The following is a 19,705-nucleotide window of genomic DNA, read 5'->3' as shown; positions in this document are numbered from 1 at the left end:
ATTGGTTATACGATCATTTAGATTTGGGTAGGCAAATCGTTTTTCTTTTGGTATTTAGATTTGGTCATTTAATTCGGCAATTATTTTTTTAATTCTATCATTTAATTTGGTTACGTTTAAAATTGGTTATACGATCGTTTAGATTCGATCGTTTAGATTTGGGTAGGCAAATTGTTTTTCTTTTGGTACACGATCGTTTAGATTTGGCTATTGTTTGGTTCACGTTTAGATTTGATCATTTAATTTGGCAATTATTTTTTTAATCCTATCGTTTAATTTGGTTACATGATCGTTTACATTTGACTATTCCAATCTAAATGATTTTTTTCAAGATTCTGTATACACGATCTTTTAGATTCTGCTATTTTTTGTACATGATAGTTTAAATTTGGTTACCCAAATTTAAACGAGGTAGAAAAAAAGAAGAAGAAAAGAAAAAAGATGATGGAAAGAAATCGCAGAGGAAAAAAAAAAGAAAGGAAAAGAAGAAAGACGATGAAAAGAAATCACAATGGAAAAAAGAAGAAAAGAAGAAAGACGATGGAAAGAAATAGCAGCGAAAAAAAAAAGAAAAAGAAAAGAAGAAAGACAATGGAAAAATTAAACGACGTAAAAAAGAATTGAAAAAGAAGAAAGACGATGGAAAGAAATTGCAGCAGAAAAAAAGAAGAGTAAAATAAGAAAGACGATAAAAGAAATGGCAGCGAAGAGAAAGGCGATGAAAGAAATTGTAGCGAGGATGAGAACAAGATGGAAGGACAAACCTGAAATATTTAAAAAATGACTAATTTTATAGGTTTTGTTACACGGGCCGTATATAGTTTGGTGTTTTGTTACCTTCATAAAAATTTTCCATTTATTAATCACAATTTTTAAAACATAAGGACTTAACTTATAAATTGTTCTCATCATTGGGTGGGTCTGACGTATTGATATTTCTTACAAAAGTATGTTATTTATGGAGAAATTAACAAAAATAGTATACTCTTGGTTTTCGTTACAAAGGCAACACATTTTTTAAAACTCATAAAACTGTTTTCTCGATCAACCTCGGGTAAGATCAACCATTGAGATTTCTTAAAATATTAGAATTTCCAACTTATGGATTGTTTTGAGTTTTTCCAATGCATCTCAGTAGACAATTGGACTGAGATTCTAAGAATTGTTTAAATCTTCACAAATCTTATTTATTTATTTTTATGTTTTCAAAAAATTATTCAAACATTTCCAAAACTTCCACCAAATCCTAACTAATTTTCGCTACTTTTTTCAATCTTGAGGATTCAGTCAATTGTTCGTACTATAATCACCTGGGAACGTGCATCTTATGAAATGTGTAAGCTTGCCTTAACAAAATTTCTTTCTCACCCGTCAATTTAATCCATCTTTAAATCATTGTTTTTTTTCTTCTATATAAAATTGGTGCTTCTTAGAGTTAATAGGACAATAAAAAGTAGCAATAATTTTTTTGTTTGAAAGTTGACTCGGGAAGGTTTGAATAATTTTTTTGAAAAGATAAAAAAAAAGGATTTGGAAGATTGACAAAAGTAATAAAAATTAGGTAAATTTTCATAAATATAACAACTACTAAAATATTTACAGCACATGTAACAAAGCCCATAAAGTTATCAATTTTTTAAATATTCCAGGTTTGCCTTTCCGTCTTTTTTCTCTCCTGCTGTGATTTTTTCCTATCATCTTTCTTCCTTTCCTCTTCTTTTTTTCACTGCAATTTCTTTTCATCGTCTTTCTTCTTTTTTTTTTTTTTTCTTTTTACGTCGTTTAGATTTGGGTAACCAAATCTTTTTTTTTCTATCGTCCTTCATTTTTTTCTCTTCCTTTTTTTCGCTGCAATTTCATCCCATCGTCTTTCTTCTTTTCCTTCCTTTTTTACGTCGTTTAGATTAAGATAACCAAATCTAAAAGATCGTCTATAAAGAATCTTGAAAAAAATTGAAGTAGCTAAATCTAAACGATCGTGTAAAAAAATAAACAATCGTCTATAAAAGAATTAAAAACAAATCATTTAGCCAAATTTAAACAATTGTGTACTAAAGAATCTTAAAAAATAAAAGATCGTGTAAACAAATCTAAACGACCGTGTACCAAAATAATCTTAAAAATTTTCGTTTATCCAAATCTTAACGATCATATACTAAAGAATCTTGAAAAAAATACACGATCGTGTAACAAATTTTGAAAAAAAAAATCGTTTAGATTTGGAGTAGCCAAATCTAAACAATCGTGTAACCAAATCTAAACGATCTTGTACCAAATCTAAAGATCGTGTAACCAAATTAAACGATAGAATTGAAAAATAAATTGTTTAGATTTTGCTGTCCAAATTTAAACGATCGTGTACCAAACAATAGCCAAATCTAAACGATATGTATCAAATATATTACGTGCGCACTGTAACGCCCCAAAATTTAGAAGTAATTTCTTGACACTTTTACCCTAAATTTCTTTTTTGATCTCAATTTGTTGGGTGTTAAATTATCTTAGTTGGAAAAGGAAAAAGAAAAAAGGAAAAAGGAAAGAAGAAGAAGAATATAAATTTTATAATATAATATAATATAATATAATATACGTTATCTTATTATATTATTAGTACTAGTATTATTATTATTATTATTTTATTTAAAATAAAACCTAAACCATTCCCTTCTTCTCCTTCTTCGTGCAGCCGCCCTCTTCTTTTTTTCTTCCTCTTATTCACCGAGCAACAGCGCCGCCACCCACCCCTTCTCTCTATGTTCGTTCGTCCAACCGGTCACCGCCCTCCGTTCACCCAAGCTTAGCGCCAGCCGCCATCGAGTCCTCACAAAAGCCCGAATCGTTCCTCCACGCACGACACCGGGTCTAAAGTCGTGCACGGTGTTTGTCGTGCGTCTCCTTGTCTGCGTGAAGCTCGCTTCGTCGCTCGCCTCAACCTTGTGTTCTTCTGCCTTGTTCTGCCACCGCGAATTGCTCCCGTTTTCGTCCGCCGTCACGTTCCTCTCAAACCTAACTGCTGCCACCGCATTCTGTCTGCCCCTCTCCGTTCGCGCGTCCAGAATCATCGCCACCTACAGATCCGCCAGCCGTCGAGGTTTGTGTTAGAGGTGAAACTTGTAAATGGATGTCCGTTTTCGTATCCATTGTCTTTGTCTTGGTGTCGTATTAATTAGTTTGACTGTGGTTTAAATTCCTAAATGTGTGATTGGAGAAGTGACATTAAATTATTGCATTTCACAACGAGATTGGAGTGGGGTTTAAGTCTCCATAGATTGGGTAAGTTTGTGGAGGTCATGTTTAGGTGAATGGACGAATGTGTTTGTGAAAGTGATTGATTTCTTGTTTATGTTTAGGTTGGTTCGTTGGATCTTAATGGATTAAGGATCGTAGCTAAATCTTAAGGTAAGGGACTTCTACTACTGGACTTAACTTTAGGTTGGCTCGTATTGACTGATATAAGAGTTATAATATAAGGATTGTACTGTTCGACTGTTTGTATAAATAAAAAGTATGACTAAGTTATGCTTTCGTCTGATATAGACATCATGATTGTTATGTGTAGTTTAGTTATATTGATGAGTTATGCTATTGATAGAGTATAGAAGACTTAACTATTATATGTAGTTTATACATACTGATGGGTTGTGCTGCTAATGGAGTAGTGATGTTTGAGCTGTTATCTGTAGCTTGTGCACACGGTTGGGCTATGCTATCGATGAAGTGTGGGTTCTGGACTATTATGTGTAGTTTGTATATACTGATGAACTGTGTTGCAAACTAAACATAGGCGTTAAGCATAGTTTAGGTTTACTTATGGTTTGTGCTACTAGTTGGGTGTAGATGGTGTCACTGTCAGGTGTAGTTACGTAGCAATGGTTTGATCTTGATTGGATTTAGATGGCGGGACTATATGGTGTGGATTGGATCTATGCTTAATGACGGATGATACTGTTGGCTGACCTAGATGGTCTGATCAATTATGCTTAGAACCAGGATTGTTGATTGAGTTATATTGTGATCTAATTGTTGTATACTGTTGAGACTAAAATTAGGGAATAACTGTTAGCTTTCTCTATAAGTTAGTATACACTGCAGGCATGGTGTCCTACGAGATCACCCCATGTTGTGTATCCTTCGTGAGCACTAGACTGATATGTGTATCATTCGTGAGCACTAGACTGATATGTGTATCCTTCATGAGCACTAAACTGATATGTGTATCCTTCGAGAGCACTAGACTGATATGTGTATCCTTCGGGGAGCACTAAATTGATATGTAGATCCGACGAGACCACTAGACTAATATGTGGATCCGACGGGACCACTAGACTGATATGTGGATCCCACAGGATCATGAGATTATTGTATTGTAGGGTACCCCTTAATAGAAAGCTAACCGTTGTTTTCCTTAGCGGGACTAGTAACAGGTCCCTTACTGGGTATATTTTTTATACTCACCCTTTTTTCTTAACTTTTTTAGGTAAGGGTATCATACGAGGCAGACCGACGAGGGGCAAGAAGGATATGTGAAGGCCATACGGGAATGTCGAGTTTTATTGCTTCCGCTAAATGTCTTTGTTATTTTCGTTTTGAAGATTTTAAATTTAAGTTTTGGTTAGAACATTTATTCATTTGTTTCATTTGAAATTTCGTAGTCTATGTTTTGAAACTTTTGAAATTGATTTGAATTAGGGCCCGAAGACAATTTTTTTATATCTTGAGTTTTAATGAAATTTGAATAGGGTCTTTATTGAGTTTTTATGATTGGATATTGTCGTGTCTTAGTAGTAAATAATGACCTCAGCTTAGACTGGAAAGTTGGGTCATTACACGCATGTTGTTATGGCGTGGTTGATGGGACATTTTTGTATTTTCCATTGCGGGCTTTTTTTGTTTTCGAAATTGTTTTATACGGTGTAAATATTTTGCTGCTTTGTTATATTTTTTAAAAGACCCCTAAAAGTTAGTTAAGATTCGATTGAAAATTTGGGAAAGTTTGAATATTTTTTTTTTGGAAAAGATAAAAACAAATTAAATAAGATTGGGAAATTTTGAAAAAAAGAAGAATGTCAGTCTAATTGTCTACTGAGATGTACCGAGAAAACCCAAAACAGTAGATGAGTTAGAAAATTTTAATAATTTAGGAAAATCTCAGTGGTCAATCTCGCCCGAGATTGGCCGAGAAAAATAATTTTACGAGTTTTAAAAAAATGTGTTACTTTTGAAAAAGAAAACAAAAAATCTTTGTCGATTTTCCTATTCAATGCACTTATGTTATAAATCTATTTGGTCCTCTAACATGTTTTTGCGACAAATTAACATTTAAATATCATCATAAATATATAAAAAGTGAATGCAAGGTGTAGATACCATGTTTTGTCCTTTTTTATATATATTTACTTTTATTTAGGTTAATTTTCATATAACAAAACACCAAAATATTTACGGCCTGCCTAACAAAATAAAAAAGCCCATATGATATTTTCAGGAATTCCAAGTTTGTCCTTGAATATTGCAGATGACTTTTTACTTCTTTTTCTTTTTCTTCTTTTTGATTTTTTTTATCTCATCTTCATATTATTAATTTCTTCATATTATTACTTCTTTTTCATTTCCCACTTGTTCTTGTTCGTGAGTTCTTCATTTTCTCTTCTAGAATTTCTTCCTTCTTCGTCTTCTCTCATATTTTTTTTCGTTCTTTTTTTACTTCTTCGAATTTTCACTTGGTAAAGGATCTTCATTATCTCTCGTATATTTCCTCTTCTAGATATAAACGATCGTGTATTAAGATCTAAACGATCTTGGTTCAAGATCATGTACCAAATGTAAAAGATCTTGGTACATGATCTTAAACAAAAATCGTTTAGATATTGGTACATGATCGTGTACCAAATCTAAACGATATTGGTACATGATCGTGTACCAAATCTAAATGATATTGGTTCATGATCTTGTACTAAATATAAATGATCTTGGTACACAATCATGAAGCAAGATCGTTTTGATTTTGTACACGATCATTTAGCTCTTGGTACTCGATCGAGTACTACGATCGATCTTGGTTCATGATCGTTTAAAAGAAGAATTACATGCGCACCTGTGGTCGATGTTGATACTACCTATACAATCGTGTATCATTTCCCACACGATCGCGTATCATGATTATTTACAAGAAGAATTGTGGCCGATTGATCGTGTGTTGACTGAGGCATTTTTTGGTATTTCCCGTTGTGAGCCTGTGAGCTTTTTTCATTTTTAAAATTTTTCTACACAATATAAAATATTTTCCGGTTTGTTCTATTTTCTAAAAAATCTCTTTTTATTGATTTAGGGGAATTGTCAAAAATGACAAATTTGACAAAATACTTACAACATATAGTAAAAGTTGAGATTAGACACTAATATGCTTTTATCAATCATATTGATAGATAGTAATAGAAGTTTATAAGTGTCTATCATTGATAGAATCCAAAATTTTGCTATATATTGTAAATATTTTAGTTTATTTTACTATGTTTAAAAATGTCCCATATATTTTATTTTATTTTTATAAATGAAATTTTCATAAATATCAAAGCAGCAAAATATTTATGGGCTATGTAACAAAACCAAAAAGTAATAGAATACAAAACCTGCGCAGTGGAAATAAAGATTGAACTTTACTGTAAATGCAACTAAACTAATTAGTGCATAACATACTTAAAAAGTCATAATTAAATGAAATTAGAGTATAATTTTGCCAAAAAGTCTTCCAAATTTTGAAAAATTGCCTTTAAATTAGTGGAGATGTAATTAGTTTATTAAATCTCAACACCTAATATTCCACTAACTATTAGTGGAGATGAGATCTTACGGCAAATAAACTTCATCAACTTTTCAGTGTGAAGTAAGCATTCATTCAAGACAAATAAGAAAAGAAAGTGTACTATTAATTGGAATAAGAAAAATATATTCTTTCAACTTCTGTATTGGTCTAAACTTCTTTTGAGGCATAAGTTGTGTAACGACCCAACTTTCCGGACTAAGCTGAGGTCACTACCAAACACCAAAACTCGACCATTCAACATAAAATTTAAAACGGACCAGTTACGATTCATTAAAACATTAAAAATCTTACAAAAGACAGTTTCGGGCCCTATTTTAAATAATCAAAAAGTCACAAAATAAAATATCAAGTCACCAGTTCAAAATCACAAGTCAAAATATTCTGACAAAATACATAGCGGAAGCGATAAGAAAACCAGACGCGTCCATATGGCCTTCACGCGTCCTTCCTGCCTCTCGTCGGTCTGCCCCTCGCTGTGCCCTTACCTGAAAAGTTTAAAAGAGAAAGGGTGAGTATAAACATACCCAGTAAGGGACCCACTACTGGGCCCGTTAGGGGACAACAGTTAACTTCCTATTCGGGGGTACCCTACATAACAGTCTAGTGCTCCCGAAGGATGCACATATCAGTCTAGTGCTCCCGAAGGATGCACATATCAGTCTAGTGCTCCCGAAGGATGCACATATCAGTCTAGTGCGCCCGAAGGATGCACATATCAGTCTAGTGCTCCCGAAGGACGCACATATCAGTCTAGTGCCCCCGAAGGACGCACATATCAGTCTAGTGCTCCCGAAGGATGCACATATCAGTCTAGTGCTCCCGAAGGATGCACATATCAGTCTAGTGCTCCCGAAGGGCGCACATATCCGTAAGGCACACTACCCCATAGATGAAGCTAACCGTTACCCCTCAGTCCAAACTAAACTGTCTACATCAGTCACTTCCCAACGGCATTCATATCACAGTCCCGCCATAGGCTTTGTCAGTCAGATAGTATAGGTTTAAACATCTACACCCTCAGTTGCTATATGCATTACCGATTCGCACACCAATAGAGAAAACCCTAGGTCCAATCGACTAACCAATCAAAACCGGACTCACTGTCCATCCCCGTCCAAATTCCATGAACCACATCCAGACCAGTGTTTTACTACATACTGAACCGTAACTTCAAGGTCCATCAACATAAAATCTCAATCCACAACTCGCAGTCACAGTATATTTACATCAGACAAATATAATAACAGTACTTAACAGTCAACACGCATACAGTTATTCAGTACAGTCACTAACGTGTAATCCCCTGTGGATTACTACGTTTTCTGTCTGGATTCGGGGTCCAGTAGTAGGAAAACCCTTACCTGATACTCGGTTATGCCCCTCGATCGAAATCCACGCTCGACAGATCCACCTAACGAAACACGAAAGTTTTAGTTGATGACTTTAGTAGAAGTCGTTTAAAAAGGTCGGAAGCGACATCCGTTGACTTACCCAAGGAAAGGAAGCTATCTCCAACCAGGCCTGCCTCGGAACCCGAGAACTTAAGCGTCAACTATGTACTATCTTCAAGGGAGAAAAGTAGGGCCATAACTTAATCCAACATTCAAACTCGAATCGGACGAGGTAACATTAGGGAATTCGTCAAAACAATCCTTACCGAAGACTCACCGTGAACCGAAATGGAGGAAGGAAGGCTTAGGTGGCTCGGCTCGGTTCGGCTCGGCTCGGCTCGGCTCGGCTCGGCTCAGCTTGGTTCTCGGCTCGGCTCGGCTCGGCTCGGCTCGGCTCGGCTTGGTTCGGCTCGCGGCTCGGCTCACTCGGCTCGCGGCTCGGCTTGGTTCGGCTCGCGGCTCGGCTCACTCGGCTCGCGGCTCGGCTTGGTTCGGCTCGCTCGGCTTGGTTCGGCTCGCTCGGCTCGACTGGAAGTGGTTTCGGGTTGGGTCAGCTTGGAACCGGGTCGGGTCGGCTTCACCTCACGACTCGCGTATCCCTTTTTCCTTCCGGCGACGACGGCGCTTCCCTCTGTGCTCTGTCGGCGTCGGAAACACGAGCTGATGACGGAGGGGATGACGGTGGTGGCAGAAACGGAGAGAGAGAGAGAAGCGTTGGCTGTAGGTGGTTGGAGGCGAAACGGAACTGGATGGAGGCCGCGGCGAACGTCCGGCGAGGCTACGCACACCGACGGAGATGGAGGCGGCAGTGCTGGCGCTGTTGGAGAATAAGGAGAAGATTGAAGAGGGCAGTGGGGCGTTGTCGGATGGAGAAGAGATGAAGAAGATGGAGAAGGAGGAACGGCGGCGTCGGGCGTCGGGCGTGGAAGGGAGAAGAAAAGAAGAAGAAAATCGGGGGGGGGGGGGGGGGGGGGGGTGGGCGGCGCGCGTCTCCTAGGGTTCCTTTTCTCTCTTTTTTTTTTAAAATATATATATATATATATATATAAACAAAATAAGTATAAATAAATATTAAAATTATTAATATTAAATAATTTAAAATAAATAATAATATATATATTAAATAAAAATAATAATGATAATACAGTAATAATAATAATATATTAATAATATTAACATTAAATAAATAATAATTTAATATTATGTAATAATAATGTCATTGTTTAATAATATTACTATATTATTAAATAATAATAATAATTCTAATATTAATATTATAACAAATAAAATAAATAATAATAATAATAATATAATTAATATTCTATTATTATTATATCAACTTACACTTTACATAAAACGAGAAAAATTTTACCTTAAATTTTCGGAGCGTTACATTCTTCCCTCCTTAGACTCAATTTTCCCCTCCTTTCAAAACGCAAGACACCTCTCATAGGTGCTACCTTTAAGAATACCTTATCCCCTATCTCAAACTCAAGGTCCTTCCGCCTCACATCTGCATAACTCTTCTGTCTACTCTGAGCGGTATGCATGCGTGATCTAATCTTCTGAATCGCTTCGTTAGTAGACTGAACTAACTCAGGACCCATCAATCTCTGTTCACCTACCTCACCCCAGCAAACCGGGGATCTACAACATCTGCCGTACAGGGCCTCAAACGGTGCCATGCCAATAGTAGCCTGATAACTGTTATTATAAGCAAATTCCATCAAATGTAAGTGGGAGTCCCAGCTACCTGGAAATTCTAATGCACACGCTCGCAACATATCCTCTAAAACCTGGTTCAGACGCTCAGTCTGACCGTCAGTCTGTGGATGGAAAGCCGTACTAAAGTCCAACCTCGTGCCCATAGCAGTCTGCAAACCCTTCCAAAATTTGGAAGTGAAACGGGCATCTCTATCAGAAACAATCGACACTAGCACTCCATGTAATCTCACTATCTCAGACATGTACAACTGTGCCCACTTACTAGCAGTATAGGTGGATTTACCCGGAACGAAGTGCGCTGATTTAGTAAGTCTGTCCACCACAACCCAAATCACTGTAAATCCCCTCAGAGTTCTCGGTAGCCCTGTAATGAAATCCATGGACACGTTCTCCCACTTCCATTCCGGTATGCTCAAGGGTTGTAATAAACCCGCTGGTTTCTGCCTTGGTGCCTTAACCTGCTGACACACCAAGCATTTACTAACAAATTCTGCTACTTCTCTCTTCATGTTACGCCACCAATAAACCCGCTTGAGGTCCTGGTACATCTTCGTACTACCTGGGTGCATAGAAAATGGGGAACTGTGAGCCTCAGCTAATAATTCTGTCTTAACCGCACTATCTGACGGAACACAGAGGCGTCTCTCAAACAACAGTCCACCATCAGAGGATAACGAGAACTCAGCCGTTTGCCCTGCCTCTGCTAGGCCACGTTTCTCAACCAGATAAGGATCGTTACTCTGAGCATCAATGATCCTCTGCCTCAAAGTCGGCTGTACCGTCAACTGGGCTAACTGCATAGTAACTGCCCCCACTGACACTGCAATCTCAGCCCGCTCGAGATCCCGATGCAATGGGGCCTGCCGGGTAATAAGTGCTGCTGAATGTGACACCTTCCTACTAAGAGCATCAGCTACCACATTTGCCTTGCCTGGATGATACAGTATCTCACAATCGTAATCCTTCACTAACTCAAGCCACCTTCGCTGTCTCATATTCAATTCTTTCTAAGTAAAGAAGGATTTCAAGCTCTTATGATCTGTGAATATCTGTATCTTTTCACCATATAAATAATGCCTCCATATTTTCAAAGCAAAAACCACTGCTGCCAACTCTAGATCATGTGTAGGGTAGTTCTGCTCATGACTCTTCAACTGACGAGACGCATAAGCGACCACCTTACCCTGCTGCATCAAAACACAACCCAGACCCTTCTTGGAAGCATCACTATAAATCACGAAACTGCCAGAACCATCAGGTACAGTAAGAACCGGTGCGGTAACTAGCTTCTGTTTAAGGTTCTGGAAACTGTCCTCACATGCCTTGCTCCAAACAAAAGGAACTCCCTTTCTGGTCAACTGAGTAAGAGGAGTAGCTATACGAGAAAAGTTCTCCACAAACCGTCGATAATAGCCTGCTAAACCCAGAAAGCTACGAACCTCACTGACTGTGGAAGGTCGGGTCCAACCGGTGACTGCCTCTATCTTAGCTGGATCCACAGAGACTCCAGCCTTAGAAACCACGTGGCCCAGAAAGGACACCTGCTTCAGCCAAAACTCGCATTTCGAGAACTTTGCATACAATTTATTATCCCGAAGTGTTTGCAAAACCATACGTAAATGCTCCTCGTGTTCGGCCTCCGTCTTGGAGTATATCATGATATCGTCGATAAACACGATCACAAAAGTATCTAGGAACTCCCTAAACACTCTGTTCATCAAGTCCATAAATACTGCCGGAGCATTCGTCAAACCAAAAGACATCACAATAAACTCGTAGTGTCCATATCTGGAACGAAATGCTGTCTTCGGTACATCCTCATCCTTAATCCTCAGCTGATGGTATCCCGACCGAAGATCAATCTTAGAGAACACTGTGGCTCCCTGTAACTGGTCAAATAGATCGTCAATCCTGGGCAAGGGATATCTGTTCTTTACGGTTACTTTGTTCAACTCCCTATAGTCAATGCACAGACGCATCGATCCGTCCTTCTTCTTAACGAATAAGACCGGCGCACCCCAAGGTGACACGCTCGGTCGAATGAATCCCTTATCAAGCAATTCCTGTAACTGTACCTTCAGTTCTTTCAATTCTGCGGGGGCCATTCTGTAAGGGGCTCTGGATATAGGAACCGTGCCCGGCTCCAACTCTATGGCAAACTCAACCTCCCTGTGCGGAGGTAACCCTGGAAGTTCCTCAGGAAAAACGTCCGGATAGTCCCTCACCACCGGTTCTGACGACAGGGATACATCGACCTCTCTAGTATCCACCACGCTTGCTAAGATACCCCAAGTACCCTGACTGAGCAGTTTACTGGCCCTGATGGCTGAGATTACCTTAGGCAACGACTTTGACCCTCCTCCCTTAAATTTAAAACTGGCCATCGAGGGAGGGTTAAACGTTACCTCCTTACGTGAACAATCTATGCTGGCGTGGTTAGCGGCCAACCAATCCATACCCAGGATTACATCAAAGTCCAGCATATCCAGAACTATCAGCGTTACTTCAATCACGTGGCCTGCTATCTCAATCTGGCATGCTTTCACCTTTTCCCTCGACAACATACATTCCCCGGAAGGAGTAGATACTGATAGAACATGGTGTAAGGGTTCTACCTCTAAGCGGCCATGCGACACAAATGCGGACGAGATAAAAGAATGCGACGAACCCGAATCAAACAAAACTAAGGCGTAATGCCCCAACACTGGGAGCGTACCTGTCACTACTGTGCCTGCCTTCTCAGCCTCAGTCCTGATGGTAGCAAAGACTCTACCCTGATGTGGAGCACCTGCTCCCTGATTCTGCGCGATCCCCGTGAGTCTCAACGGGCATCTATCAGCTGTATGACCCTCTTGCCTGCACTTAAAGCAGGTCCTGGTCCCGAATAAGCAACGACCCAGATGATGACTTTAGTAGAAGTCGTTTAAAAAGGTCGGAAGCGACATCCGTTGACTTACCCAAGGAAAGGAAGCTATCTCCAACCAGGCCTGCCGCGGAACCCGAGAACTTAAGCCTCAACTCTGTACTATCTTCAAGGGAGAAAAGTAGGGCCATAACTTAATCCAACATTCAAACTCGAATCGGACGAGGTAACATTAGGGAATTCATCAAAACAATCCTTACTGAAGCCTCACCGTGAACCGAAATGGAGGAAGGAAGGCTTAGGTGGCTCGGCTCGGTTCGGCTCGGCTCGGCTCGGCTAGGCTTGGTTCTCGGCTCGGCTCGGCTCGGCTCGGCTTGGTTCGGCTCGCGGCTCGGCTCACTCGGGTCGCGGCTCGGCTTGGTTCGGCTCGCGGCTCGGCTCACTCGGCTCGCGGCTCGGCTTGGTTCGGCTCGCTCGGCTTGGTTCGGCTCGCTCGGCTCGGCTGGAAGTGGTTTCGGGTCGGGTCAGCTTGGAACCGGGTCGGGTCGGCTTCACCTCACGACTCGCGTATCCCTTTTTCCTTCCGGCGACGACGGCGCTTCCCTCTGTGCTCTGTCGGCGTCGGAAACACGAGCTGATGACGGAGGGGATGACGGTGGTGGCAGAAACGGAGAGAGAGAGAGAAGCGTCGGCTGTAGGTGGTTGGAGGCGAAACGAAACTGGATGGAGGCCGCGGCGAACGTCCGGCGAGGCTACGCACACCGACGGAGATGGAGGCGGCAGTGCTGGCGCTGTTGGAGAATAAGGAGAAGATTGAAGAGGGCAGTGGGGCAGTGGGGCGTTGTCGGATGGAGAAGAGATGAAGAAGATGGAGAAGGAGGAACGGCGGCGTCGGGCGTCGGGCGTGGAAGGGAGAAGAAAAGAAGAAGAAAATCGGGGGGGGGGGGGGGGGGGTGGGCGGCGCGCATCTCCTAGGGTTCCTTTTCTCTCTTTTTTTTTTTAAAATATATATATATATATATATAAACAAAATAAGTATAAATAAATATTAAAATTATTAATATTAAATAATTTAAAATAAATAATAATATATATATTAAATAAAAATAATAATGATAATACAGTAATAATAATAATATATTAATAATATTAACATTAAATAAATAATAATTTAATATTATGTAATAATAATGTCATTGTTTAATAATATTACTATATTATTAAATAATAATAATAATTCTAATATTAATATTATAACAAATAAAATAAATATTAATAATAATAATATAATTAATATTATATTATTATTATATCAACTTACACTTTACATAAAACGAGAAAAATTTTACCTTAAATTTTCGGAGCGTTACAAGTTGTATGCCATGCATATTGGAAAAAATGTTTATGACAACTTGCTTGGCACTTTATTAAATATTGATGGTGAAACAAAGGACATAATCAATGCCCGTTTAGATCTAGAAGAGTTGAATATACAAAAGAAATTACAATTGCAAAGGCAAGGAACTAAGTTGATAAAACCACATGATATGAATACATGAACTGGTAGCGAAAGAATAGACTTTTGTAAGTTCTTGAAATCAACTAAATTTTTTGATGGATTTGTCTCAAACATATCACGATGTGTGAGTGTCAGTGATAGGAAAATTATGGGGACTGAAGACTCGTGACTCTCACATTTTACTCCAATTAATTATTCCCATTGATGTACAAACATACTTATATAAGGATGTGTGTACAACTATAGTTGAGTTATGTAATTTTTTTCATGATCTCTGTGCGAAAGACAATACGTATCAGCGACTTGAATCATTTGGAAGCAATATTGTGCTCATAATCTACATTTTTTAATGTAATGACACATGATGCAATTCATTTACCGGCCGAGACAAAGATTGTTGGTCCAATAAGCTATAGTTGGATGTATCCTATAGAGAGAAGCTTGGAAACGTTAAAACAATATGTACAGAACAAAGCTCACCTTGAGGGTTCCAAAGCAAAAGCATTCATTATGAATGAATGTTTGACCTTCTACTCGAGGTATCTAACAAGAATAGAGACAAGGTTCAATAAGAATCCACGGAATGATGACTCAATAAACAGACAACTTGGTTATGGGGACTTTGATGTATTTAAACAAAATGTTTGACTAATTGAGGGGTTAGTTTTTAGGTGTAACACCCCAAAATTTAAGGTAATTTATTTTTAATTAACTTAAGTTTAAAATTTTATAATTTTGGGTGTTTTTGGTTGATTTATTTGATTTATGAAGATTGTAATTTTTTTTTAGATATTAGAAAAATATCTAATTGTTGTAGTGTTTGGAGTTTATGAGGGTTTGGTTGTATTTGAAAAAATTTGATTAATTATATAATTGATTGTATAATTAATGGATTTTTTAAAGTTGAAGTAATTATATTATGTGGATAATATAATTAGGTAAGGATAATTATTTTTTAAAGTTAAGGGTGATTAGATTGGAGAGAGAGGGAAATTTAAGTTTAAAAAGAAGATTTAGTGGATTTTAAATAAAGAGAGAGAGAGAGTGTGAAGATTTTGGGAAAGAGAAAAAGGAAAAATAAAAATAAAAGGATTTATTTTTATTAAATAGGTTAACCATCATCTTCTCAAAGAAACACTAATTACTCAACAAGGAAACCTTAGCCGCCGCTTACTTCTGCCACTGCTTACCTCCGTCGCGCACGCCCTCTGCTTCCGTTCGTCAATCGCTCCATCAGTCGATCGCCCGACCTAACTGTTTGACCACGACTGTTAAGAAAATCTCGGTTTAACTAATCTCCAGGTAAGAGATTCTACTACTAGACTTTCGACTGAAATTAAGAGATCGCATATGTGTATGGTTATGCATGGACGATAGCTAAATTGCATAACTTGATGTTATTTATGATTACTTACATTATAATGATGATTGATGCTGATGACTGATGTTATGTTATGACTAGTAGTATGTTGATGAGGACGACTGTGTTATGTTTATGATTAAGATATTTGGATAAGTATGCTTTGATTGTTATGTTATACCATGTTTATGATAATGTTATGACACGTTACATGCTATGGATAGGGTGCACTGTTAGCTTCATCTATTAGAGTCATACCCACATGGGTGTCCCTCGGGATCACCACCTTTTATGACTGTGTAGTCCGACGGGATCACCAGTCTATTATGACATTGACATAAATATGATTATGAGTAATTCGATGGGGTCACTCACTGCCTAATCGTGTTAGTGTTTCTTTCGGGTACACTAAAGACCAGTTTATCCTAGGTGTTCCTTCAGGTTCACCGAGGGCCAGATATGTTCCTACGGGACCACAGATTGCATATGTTTGGGAACGTGCTAGTTCAGGGGTACTACCTTTACAAGACTCTAATAGGAAGTTAACATACACCTAGCGGGATTAGTAGTGCGTCACTTACTGAGTATATTTTTATACCTACTCTTTCTTGTTTAATTTTATAGGCAGAGGTAGAGGTAAGAGCCAAGGAAAGCTGGCAAATGACAAGAAGTGATCGTGGCGAGCCATAGGGATCTCTTTTCGCTTCGTCTTCATGTCATTGGATTTCATGCATTATTTTATTTTATTTTATTTATTTATCTTTAAAAACTAGATAGGCCCGAGTTAGGATTTTGTTCAATTTTATCTTTAAAACATTTGTTTATGAATTTAATAAGTATTTGAGGTTTTGTTTCATTTTTATATTTTTTTTATTTAAGGAATTTTATTATCTTTTTAATTAGTAATGACCTTAGCTTAGTATAAGGAGTTGGGTATTTACATGAGGACACTATCTGAAGGTGAGAAAAGAATGTACCATTGGTATGTTCTGAACAACTGTTCTCAAATGGAATCGTATCGCAGGTACATTTTGTATAATCATTTACTTATCAGTTCATATATTATATATGACTAAGTCAAAATTCTTTTTAACGTTTGATATGATTACTAAGTAGCGAACATTTGAGCTTGATAAATACCAGAGGAGATGATGGATTAGATTTATTTAGAAGGCACCAATTAGAATTTCTCGATTTGTTTAAAACACATGTAAATGTTTTTCTCATCTTCAAAGTATATTGTTTTCCTATGGAGCTATTAGTAGTTATTCTAACCTACATACCATTATGTAGATGTATTCATTACGTGAAAGAGGAGAAGCATCTGATTATCTTTACTCCATAGCTTTGGGGCCTATTTGATGGAAAATCGAGACATGTGCAACGAAAGTATGGATAAAAAATTACTCTAGATGCATCTAAACTACTTTAGAAGTTAACATGCTTAAGTACAACCTTAATAACATTAGTTAGGGTTAATAAAAGTACTTACCTTTGTAGCTTCTCAACTTCTGGAATTCTCCTTACGTTCAAGAATCGGGACTATCGCTAGTGTTGACCTGCTATTCGTCGAACTTAGAACCGGGTTGTGGGACCCGTTAAGTGAAGGAGAAAATAGAGAAGAATAAAAACTGGAGGAGAAGATTAAGTTGAGATTTGGGAGAGAAAACTAGGTTTATTTTGTACTTCAAAATTAAAAAAAGAGACAAATTTTTCTTTAAAATGAAAATTACCCTCTTTATAGACTAATTACATGCAAAATTGCATATAATTAGTTTATTAAATCTCAACACCTAATAATCCACTAACAATTAGTGAAACTTAGTGGGTTAGGTGTTTATAGCTCATGTAGCCACCTATCAATTAGTGGGATTATCGAACATTTTGTTTGATTTTCCCACTAACTTAGTCCAAGGGCATTTTAGTCATTTGACCATTAAAGTCAAAAGTCAACATTTTAACTTTTTACCATTTTGTCCATCTTGAAAAATTCTAAACTCATGAGCATGAATCCTTATTCATTTTTTTGGAATTCAAATCACATTTGAATATAGAGTCGGTCAAAGTTTGACTTTTCAAAGTTAAAAGTCATTTTGACTTTTTTGAACTTTGACCATTTCTATCAATTTCGAGCTTCCAAATATGAATCTGTATTCATATTTTTAATATTTAAATCACATTTAAACATAAAACTCTATAATCAACGATTATATCACATATATTCGGTGGTTTCTCTCTCTAACTAATTCGAACAATTCGAATTATTCCAACATATTGTTCTAAGTTAGTTCCATGTGAACTAGCGGGGAACCTAATGGACCTATAGATCATGGGCTCCAACGACTCGAGATTAACTGGTTAAACCTTTTTAGACTAAGTTAAGCAACATTCATTAACTAACAGGTCATTCCACTAAAGTCCAACAGTTGCACTCTCCTCACTATAGATATATTTGTGTCCATCTGATATAACCATGATCAGTAAGTTAATTCTTCACAAGTTTTTCGTAACCTCGGCTGGATCAAAATATCGGTTTATCCCCAAGACTACATTTGGTTTCTTAAGTCCCACTGATCCACTATTGAACCTTTGGTTTAAGGTATAACCTATAAATCGAATCTCTCTTAGGCAAATGAGAGGGCGGATCCCTTGTTCAAGACTTGGATTTAGTACTTAAGGAAATAATCTATCTACTAACCCTAAAATGAGTAGGAGTGAATTTTGTCTTGCACTTTATGTCCCTAGCCATCCATCCGGTGTTACCCTTAAAATGGGAGGCTTATTGGGCCAGCGCCGTTGAGTTGCCCTCACCTATGAAGATCTAAGGATAATACCGTTTGAACAAAAGTTCATAGTTAGCTCAAGATTAAGATTAGTTTAGGATTAAGATTAAGTTACTTAGGTCATTATAGTCGAAATAGTCAGTTTATATAGTCAACGGTGTTATAACTTAAAAGTGACTATTTCATGGTTCAAATATTGTGTAAACTCTTTACATAGGATACCCCCACTCCCATGTCTTTACATGAACGATTCAGAATCACATCGTTTGTACTAACTATAGAGCGAGCCACATCTATAGTGTTTTCAGAATAAGGCATCCAACCATTTGAGATGTAAACTCAAACTTGATCCACATTTATGTCTCTACATAAAGTTCATGTTTATATTAGATAGCTTTGGGACTTTAGTTAATTGGATTCAAGATTATAGTATTATATTTTCACTAATAAGTCCTTAATAACCACTTTATTGAATATAATATAATTTTAACCTATAAACTACGAGTTTTAGGATATAAATTCCAACACTATTAATCACGTACGCATTTATAGTTGTTGCTTTGTAAAAGGATTACGTTTTCATTCAATAGAGCCTAAAAATTGTCACATTACTCAGAATAGTGGAATCATGACATATGGAGAAACCAAAACCGACGAAACGAATTATTATGGTGTATTACAAGAGGTCTTGGACTTAGAATATCCTAACTGTAGACATGTATGTCTTTTTAAAAATGTCAAGAAGAACAAATTTTGTTGTGATTTAGGGTTGAAAATAATCAATGCTTCCCGTTTTTAGTGCATTGATGACCCATACATATGTAGCTACTCAAGTGTGCAAGTTTTCTACATTGACGACTCAAAACTCCGCAATAATTGGAAAATTGTACAAATTGTCGAAAATAAACAAGTATGGGATGTTCCACAAGTTGAAGAATTAGAAGATGATAGACTTGAATTATTGTTTGAAACATCTAGTTCAATTGGGGTCAATGAATCCATACATAATATCCAATTTTGTAGAAGTGACGGTTAGCATATTGTTGTTAATCATGAAAAGATAGATAATCAAGATCAGCCCTCAATCGATAACGACTTTATAAATGAAAAACCTGAACAACTAGAATCTTCGGATTCAGATGGTAACGAATAAAGGGTATATATTATATATTTAATAAATTTACTTATGACATAATTATTTTAAAATCTAACCATTAATAGTTGATTTTGTTGCATAATAT

At 37.4% G+C, this 19,705-nt stretch overlaps 1 long non-coding RNA gene across 1 annotated transcript; it reads left to right on the top strand.

Moving 5' to 3' along the window:
- The first annotated feature begins 2,948 nt into the window (after positions 1 to 2,948).
- Positions 2,949 to 4,756, top strand: LOC103492045 (uncharacterized). The gene is made up of 2 exons (XR_007818030.1): positions 2,949 to 3,104; positions 4,478 to 4,756. It is a non-coding gene; the product is annotated as an uncharacterized LOC103492045 (long non-coding RNA).
- The last annotated feature ends 14,949 nt before the right edge of the window (positions 4,757 to 19,705 follow it).

This window comes from Cucumis melo, chromosome 2 (genome assembly GCF_025177605.1).
Source record: "Cucumis melo cultivar AY chromosome 2, USDA_Cmelo_AY_1.0, whole genome shotgun sequence".
Lineage (NCBI taxonomy): Eukaryota > Viridiplantae > Streptophyta > Magnoliopsida > Cucurbitales > Cucurbitaceae > Cucumis > Cucumis melo.
This window is presented reverse-complemented; position numbering and strand designations above follow the sequence as displayed.